This window comes from Mustela lutreola, chromosome 17 (genome assembly GCF_030435805.1).
Source record: "Mustela lutreola isolate mMusLut2 chromosome 17, mMusLut2.pri, whole genome shotgun sequence".
Classification (NCBI taxonomy): domain Eukaryota; kingdom Metazoa; phylum Chordata; class Mammalia; order Carnivora; family Mustelidae; genus Mustela; species Mustela lutreola.
The window spans coordinates 27,191,066-27,200,136 of NC_081306.1; the positions used below are offsets into that span (position 1 = coordinate 27,191,066).

General features: G+C 32.0%; 1 non-coding gene across 1 annotated transcript; it reads right to left on the bottom strand.

The window, feature by feature from the left end:
- Positions 1-476: 476 nt before the first annotated feature.
- On the bottom strand, positions 477-583 carry LOC131820276 (U6 spliceosomal RNA). The gene has a single exon (XR_009349570.1). It is a non-coding gene; the product is annotated as a U6 spliceosomal RNA (small nuclear RNA).
- Positions 584-9,071: the final 8,488 nt, after the last annotated feature.

Here is a 9,071-nt window from a genome sequence, read left to right on the forward strand (position 1 = left end):
AGTGCTATGGTGAGTGATGGTGAGTGCTATGAAATGTGTGAACCTGGTGATTCACAGACCTGTACCCCTAGGGATAAAAACACATTATATGTTTATAAAAAAATTTAAAAAATAATTTTAAAAATCCATTAAAGAGAAAACACATATTGCAAGCCCAGAGCTAATCTCATATTCAATCAAAAAAGTTTGAAAGTTTTCCCCTTAACGATCAGAAAAAAGACAAGTGTATCCACTTTCACTACTCTCATTTGACATACTACTGGATGTCCTAGCCAGAGAAACAAGGAACACAAGGAAATAAGAGACTCCAAAAAAAAAAAGGAAGAAGTAAAATTTTATTTTTTTGGATAACATGAACTTACATGTTAAAAAATCCTAAAAACTTCACAAAAAATTTTGAATAAACAAATTTAGTAAAGCTGCCAAATACAAGATCAATATATAACAGACAAGAATTTTGTTTTGTTTCATTTCTTTTTAATATGGAATGCTTCCCAGTTTTTCATGTCATCCTTGTTTAGTGATCACGCTAATCTTCTCTGCATCATTCCAATTTTAGTATATGTGCTGCCAAAGTAAGCACAAGACAGGAGCATTTTAACACTCTAATGATGAACTATCTGAAAAAATAAAGAAAACAATCTAATTCACAATAGCATCAAAAATAATAAAATACTTAGGAATAGATTTAACTAAGAAGATGAAAGATCTGTACTCCATAAACTATGACATTGATAAAGAAATTGAAGGAGACACAAACGGAAAGATAGCTCATATTTATGAATGGCAAGAATTAACATTGTTAAAATGTCCATACTACCGAAAACCATCTGTAAATCCAATTCCTATCAAAAATCCAATGTTAGGGGCGCCTGTGTGGCTCAGTGGGTTAAGCCGCTGCTTTCGGCTCAGGTCATGATCCCAGGGTCCTGGGATCGAGCCCCGCATCAGACTCTCTGCTCAGCAGGAAGCCTGCTTCCTCTTCTCTCTCTGCCTGCCTCTCTGCCTGCTTGTCATCTCTCTCTGTCAAATAAATAAATTAAAAATCTTAAAAAAAATCCATATAATTTTTTTTAAAGATTTTATTTATTTATTTATTTTTTTAAAATTTTTTATTTTTTATAAACATATATTTTTTATATACATATATTTTTATCCCCAGGTCTGTGAATCACCAGGTTTACACACTTCACAGCACTCACCAAATCACATACCAACAGAAGTAAGTAAAGAATCCTAAAATTTATATGAGACCATAAAAGACGACAAATAATCAAAGCAGTTCTGAGAAAGAATGAAGAAGAGAAATTACACTTCTTGATTTGAAACTATACTACAAAGCCCTCATGCTCAAAACAATAAAGTATACTGGCATAAAAAAAGACCCATAAACAAGTAGAACAGAATTGAGAGTCCAGAAATAAATCCTTTCATAGTCACCTAATATTTGACAGGGGCCAACATATGTAATGGGTAAAGATAGTCTGTTCAATAAATGATATTTAAAACTGAATAGTCACATAAACAGTAAAACTGGAACCTTATATCACTCATAAGTCTTAACTTGAAATAGATTAAAGACTTAAAGGTGATGCATGAAACTACATTTCCTAAAGGAAAACATAGGAAAAATTCTCCTTGACATTGGTCTTGCCAATAGTTTTCTGGATACCAGACCAAAAACACAAGCAAAAAAAAAGCAAAAATAAATAAATGGTACTACATCAAACTAAAGTTTCTGCATTGCCAAAAAAAAAAGAGAGAGAGAATGAAAACACAATCCACAGAATGTAAGAAAATACTTACAAATCTTATATCTGAAAAGAGGTTAATAACCAACAGATACAAATAGAAAAAATATATATAATTAAAAAATAGCAAAAGGATCTCAATAGACTTTTTTTTTTTCAAAAAAGTTATATAAATGACCAACAGGAGCATTAAAAAGTGCTCAATGTAAAAAACTCAGGACAAAGTCATTATGTTGTTGTTGTTGTTGTTGTTTACCTCTGAAAAACACAGCAAGATATTACTACCTATTAGAATATATACTACCCAAAAATTGAAACTAACAAATTTTGGTAAATATTGGGGAAAATGGGGAACTTATGCACTGTGCTAGGGATATAAATTTGTATGGAAAACAGTATGGATATTATTCATATTATTAAAAGTAAAAATACCATATGATTCAGTAATCCCACTTCTAGGTATATATCTAAAGGAAACGAAGTCACTGTTCAAAGACATATCTGCACTCTTATGTTTATTATAAAATTATTAACTCTAAGCAAGAGATGGAAATAACTTCAATATCCATTAATGGATGAATGAATAAAATAAGTATGGTTAAAATATACTATGGAATACTACTTAACCATGAAAAATTAAGAAATACTGCCATTTACAACAGCATGGATGGATCTTGAAGGTGTTATACTAAGTGAAATATTTCAAAGATTTTATATATTTTTTTAATTTATGTATTATGATATCCCTTACATACAGGATCTGAGGAAAAGGCAAACTAATGGAAACGTAGAGTTGAGTTGACAAGGGGTGAACCTGGGGTGGAGTAAGGTGGTCAAAGGGTGCAAACTTGCAACTATAATATGAAAAAGTTCTGGGGATCTAATGTACAGCATGATGATCATAGTTAATAATATATACATACATTTTTATTGTGCTTCCCTTTATTAAACTTTGCATATATCACATTCTTACAAGTTGAAAGTTTATAGCAATCTTGTATAAAAGAGGTCTGCTGCCACCATTTTTCTAACAACATTTGTTCATTTTGTGTCTCTCTGTCACATGTTGGTAATTCTTGCAATATTTCAAGTTTTTTCATTATTATTGTATTTGTTATGGTGATCTGTGATCAGTAATTATGACCCACTGAAAACTCAGAACTAGTTTACTTAAGGTATATACATGGTTTTTCTTAAAAAGCATAATGCTTTTGAACAGTACAGTATAGTGATTATTTTTTATATGCACTGGGAAACATAATTTTTTATTTGCACTGGGAAACCAAAAAAAAATAATAATTTGACTTAGTTTTTTGAGATAATCACTTTATTGAGGCAGTCTGGAACAAAACCCACAAGACCTCTGAAGTTTATCTCTACTATACTATATACATAAAAGTTGCTAAGAGAATAGATCTTAAAATTCCTTACGATACATGCATAAAAAACAGTGGCAACTATACAAGATAGTAGATGTATTAACATTTTTATATAGATTATATTGCAATAAAGATGTATACCAATTTATCAAATTGTACAAAATTTACACAATGTTAAAAGTTTGCAATGTTATAAGAAATCATTTCTTACATTTACAAATTATAATATGTCGTTTTTTTTCAATAAAGCTGGAAAAAACTTTTTGTAGAATTAATCTATTTTTCAAAAAAGGAAGTAAGGAAGTAGAAACTGCAACGAACTCTGAAATAATAGAATATAAAATCCATTTTCGTTATATACACTGTGACAAAAACTATTACTTAGTTTACAATGAAGGAGTACTTATGAAGCATGAAGGATGGCCTATAAATAAGGCTGAAAGAGCTCAGTTTTAAGGTTTAAATTTAAAATCTTCTTTTGAAATACTAAACTGACCACCCAGTTTTCCAAACATAAATGTCTTAACTGCATGAATTTATTTCATACAACTCTATAATCTAGTTTCATAAGAAAGCAGCATGCAAATTTTGAATAAGACAGACTTGCTTAAGTTTCCTTATGTCCAACAGTAAAGGATACTTCCCTAAAAATAAATAGAAGAAAAATCAGCATATTTATTATGATAATTATTATTCATAATGAGATTCATATTGAATTAGGGAATATATATCCTCAGAGGGGGTAAAGTAAAATGAAATTTATTTTGGTAAATGTGTCTGTGAATAGTCAATACAATGCCTCAATATAAATGAATATTACCATTTTGAACAATTTAATTTATTATAAGTATAAAAATAGCTATCATTTTAGCATGGAATATGAGACACTCATGCTCCATGCTTCATCACATCCACACAACAACTCTGCATAATAAGTATTATCATCACCATTTCATGGGTGAAAAAACTGAGGCTAACACATTTAGATAACTGGTTTATGATTACATGGCTAGTAAAGATGCATCACACTAATTTAGGCTTTATGATTTCAGAATTGTACTCTTTCCACTGCACATTCTATTACTCTGTAAATACTTGGCCTGTTTTCATTTAGTTCTTTAATTTTATTCATGTGGTGATGGCTTAAAGCTTCATTTACCAAAAGCTCCCAAGAATTAAAAATGTCATGGATCTAATGTAGACATGGATATCATTAGTTAATGGGTAACTATATATTTTGCACTCTAGTGAGATAACAATCAGAGTATTTTTCTACGTTTTAGTCTCTCAGTGTTCAAAAGGACTTTGTTAAAATAGAAATATTTAGACAAAGGTGATCAAAAGTCTGGATCAGGTCACCTTAAGATAAATATGAGGAAACTGAGGAAACAAATGGAGATTTGAACACTGAGCTATGATATAATGAATGGTTTCAAGTATTTAGTAGAGTATAGAAAAGCCCTTTAAAGCCTGGTCTTAGCCTAGCATTGCAGCTTCTGGGATATCTGTCTATCTATCATTTATCTATCTAGATATATATTTGAAAACTTTTTTAACTTAAGATTTTGAGAAATAGAACATAATCAGCACCATAGAAGATCTGTTTATGATAACAACCTAGCCCCTCCTCCCAGTTTGTTAATATTCTCTCTTATTTAATGTAACATTGTGCAAATAGACCACTACTGATCTGCCGTTATGAATGAAATAGCTATAATCATCTGTGTGCATATCCTGGTGAAAATATTCATTTAGTTCCATGTTGTATTTCTAGGAATGGACCAAATCTTTATTTAAGTTTTTTAAGTTTTCTAAATATTGTCCAACTTACCTCAAATGTTTTTATTATGGGCACTTTCATTCTTTCACATTCTTGCAAGACAATTTTACTGTTGCCCAATATGGTAAGTGTGTAATAGTATGTCATTTTAGGTTTTAATTTATTTTTAATTTAATTCAATTTAATTCCAGATTCATAATAAAGATAAACAGTTTTTATATATGAGTGGCCATTTGGATTACCCTTTCTGTAAAGTACATGCTCAAATCTTTTGATTTGTGTCATACTGACTTCTTTAATAGTAGATATTCTGAATGAACTTTTAGCTGTGTAGGTCTTCTCTATTTTATTTTGAACTTGTTTTCATTTCAAAATCTTTATATTTATTTTCATAATCTGCTTTTATTTTGCTTTGTCTATTATCTATCTATCTATCTATCTATTTACAAGCAAGAGAGAGCGAGCAAGTGAGAGCGCAGGGAGGGATAGAAAAAGAAGGGGAAAGAATCTTAAGCAGGCTCCAGGCTCAGCACAGAGCCCAACTCTGGGCTCTATTTCACAACCCTGACATCATGACCTGAGCCAAAATGAAAGAAATAAAATACAATTAAGGTGTTAAAAAAAAAAGGAAAATGAATTGGAGGTTTAATTAAGTGAGCCACCCAGGCACCCCTGTGGTATCTTAAATTAGCTGTCATATCTTTAAAGTTCTAGAGTATCCATTTGGTTCATTTATAAAACCTTTCTCAATATCATTTTTAGTTTCAGTTTTTTGTTCAATTTGCTTCCCCTCTCATTTCTTTGAGCAAAAAATAAAGTCATTTTACAATCTTTATTGATCATTTTAACATCATACTTAATCCCATTTTGTCTATCAAATCTTGTTAATGGTTTTTCTTTGTGTGCTTTGTTACATTTTGCTATGTTCAAGACATTATATTTGAAACTCTTATTGAGTAGGGATAATTAAGAGCTATAATAATGGTATGGTCCTCCTTGGCAGGATTTTCTCTTATATCTGAGACTCTACAAGACAATCATACTCCAAATTCAGTGGTTGACTTTCTCAGTTTACACAGAAGGCATGGTAGGCTATAGTCTTATTTCTGCTTCTTCTTGTGCTTTGGGGATCTCAACTTAAATTTGGGTTGTACCAAAGTCCTCAAATTTGATTGCTGCTGGATTTTGAATTTTGTTTCTCTAGTATCAAGAGTCTATTAACAACACAGCTCAGTGTGTTTTAGCAGTTTCAAATGCTCTCATAGCTAAAATGGCTTCAGGGCATATATCTCTAGGCTCTCATTGTATTTCGTATTTTGGCCCAGTAATCCCAACCTTAATTTTTATAATCATTCTGATATTTTTAATTTTAAAAGCTATTTTGTCTGGATTATTAGTTGTCTTAAGTAGGAGTTTTTAGATCACCATTACTAGAAGCAACAACAAATATACATGAAAATGTCTGCAGTAGTTTATCACATCGTTATGGCTTTGAACTTCCGTAAGCTGAGGCATCCTTCTCTAATCACTTAGGCAAACTCCAATTTACCCTTTAAAACAACACAAGAATTGCTTCATTTAAGAACATGTTCAGGGATGACTCTTCCCCACTGTTCTTACCAACATTCCCACACACTCTTTGCTACCCACACCTTGTTTATGAACTTTCATTAGGTATATCAGCGTGACCAGAATTTTGCTCTATTGTATTTTTGTCCTTTAGAGCTTTAATTAAATATGAATTCCATAGGAAGTCTGTCCCTTTTCTTTCAAACCTGGGTTAGTTATTTCTTCTCATTCTTTGTCAGAAGTTACTTTATTAGAGAAACTTATAGCTCTATTGTGACTTTGGAGCCTTTACAGTTTTTTGACTGGAAAAATCACCCATCCCTGAGATTTTTACGCAGCTTCCTAGCTGATATTATTCAGAAATCTGTTCAAAACAGACTTTTTCAGGGAGGCCCTTTCGGACCACTCAGTTAAAAAGCCTCTTCTCAATCACTGCTCTTTTTAAAATGTGCTAATTTAGTTCAAATATGCATCACTATTAAAGAAAAACCAGTACGATTTTTTTTTTAAGTTGGCTTACCTATTATCTATCTCTCCCACTAAAATGATTCCTCTGTGCTGGGGTTTTGTTGTGCTCATCTTAGGCCTGGCACTCCATAAATTGTCTCTGAATGATTGAATTGTTTGACTCCCTTGCTAGATTCTCAACTTCATGAGGCCAAGGATTGTTCTATTCAGTCCTTCTTTATCCTCCATGTCTGTTATATTGCAGTCCCTTACGTGACTAATGGGAAAAATCACAGAAAGAAAGAGTTAAAACAACAGAAAAACCCTGTAGGTTCAATAACACAAAGCTTTCTAAAATTATTTAGCCCAGGAATTGAATACTGGCTGCACTTTTGATTTTTTTTAAATGGTATTGAATTTAATTTAAATGGAAATACTTGAATGGTAGAACAATTAAAAAATTATAAAAGCAACTTGCTCCTTAAAGTAAGAATTATATAGGGCATCTCTCCTAAAAGCAAAATTTTCAAATGTCAAACATCTGAAAGCATAGAAGGAGAAGTAAGAGTGTGAATTGTACTTCAATGCTCTTTTCTTTATATTCAGCAAACAGCTTCATTCACACCTTTCCAATTTTTTCAACTCTTTTGACAAAGCCTTAAGAGGAGTTACTGCTGATGACAACCATCACAGCCTAACAGGAGAAATTTTATAAAGAAAAATAATAGCATGTTTTTCCCAAATTGTTAAGGATATGGTGAAGCTCTGTCGGATTCAAAGGAGGAATGTGCAATTCCATGCTATATATCATAATAACTTATTTTAATAGTGGCTTTGCAATTTTTCAGATATATCCATTTACTGAAACCACTATCAAATAAACAGAAACAAACAAATTAACAGGGGTTCGAGACAGAAGTTATCTAATCTAAAAATAGCACATGTTCACAGAATACACAACACATATCCCAAGTACTACTATAGGTTTCAAGTAATAGTCAAAACAATAGTAAAAATGATTCAGACCCTACCAGTCAAATCATAAATGGGACCTTAACTGTAAATCCTTATCTTTAGATCAAAGCGCGTAATTGGGTGCTGAAGATACATTATAGAACTAATATGTTATAGAACTCCTCTGAAATGAGTCATTTATTCCATCACTTTTCCTGCACAGCTGCTGACCCATGTTTTGGTTCCTGGAAATAGCTGCTACCCTGTCATACTTCTTAAAAGCACATATATTGATAACTCTACTCATTCCTCCATTCCTCTGTGACTGTCACTGTGTTAAAATGTGGAATCAGCTGACTCACTTGGGGTGGTAATAAAGTAGATGAGTTTGCAAAGTATTTTGTTATTTCTAAAAATGCAAAAACCAAATTACATTGAAATCATAAGGGGTGTTTCAGGGAGAGCTGTAGGATGTGGTTTCTTGTGTAATCCACAGAGATTAGCTCCAACACATATTTCAACTCTCCTCTAGGAGCAACCTTAGTGGTAAAGCAAGAAGATAAACAGATGTATACGCACCCTGGCACAAAATTATCACTTATGTTTGGCTTCCTAGTCTCCTCGTGTTACTTATTTAACTTCTCTCTGAAATCAGGGAACACAGAATCTCAATCAGTTGACATTTTTCTACTGAATGACCCAATAGTGTGATCATACCCCTAAGACTTTTTTAAATTATTTCACTCATAATCCCAAATCTGCTTTGCTTCCTCATCTGAGTACACTGTAATTTGATTTCAAAATGAGGACAGTTGTCAGTAATGCCACATTCATTAATCTATTTTACAATTCCATGTACTTAGAACTATGAAGATATGTTAATAACATCCATTCCAATAAGCCACCCTAAATTTATTATCATGAAACAAGACCTCAAGTAAGAGAATTCAAAATCATCCATGTATTTGCAACTTATTGCAATAAAGCCTTTATCAATAGACTTCCCTGTGCACATGGTGGTCAAATTGCTGGTGAAAACCAGCCAGATCTATTACAAGCTTTCTCATGGCTTCTAGGTAACCCAAGTGAGCCTTTATTGATACTGGGAAGGGATAAAGCAGGGAAGGGATAAACAGTGGTGTAAGAATTGGCTAGACAAAAGTAATGACTCTCATTGCAAAGTGAATATTT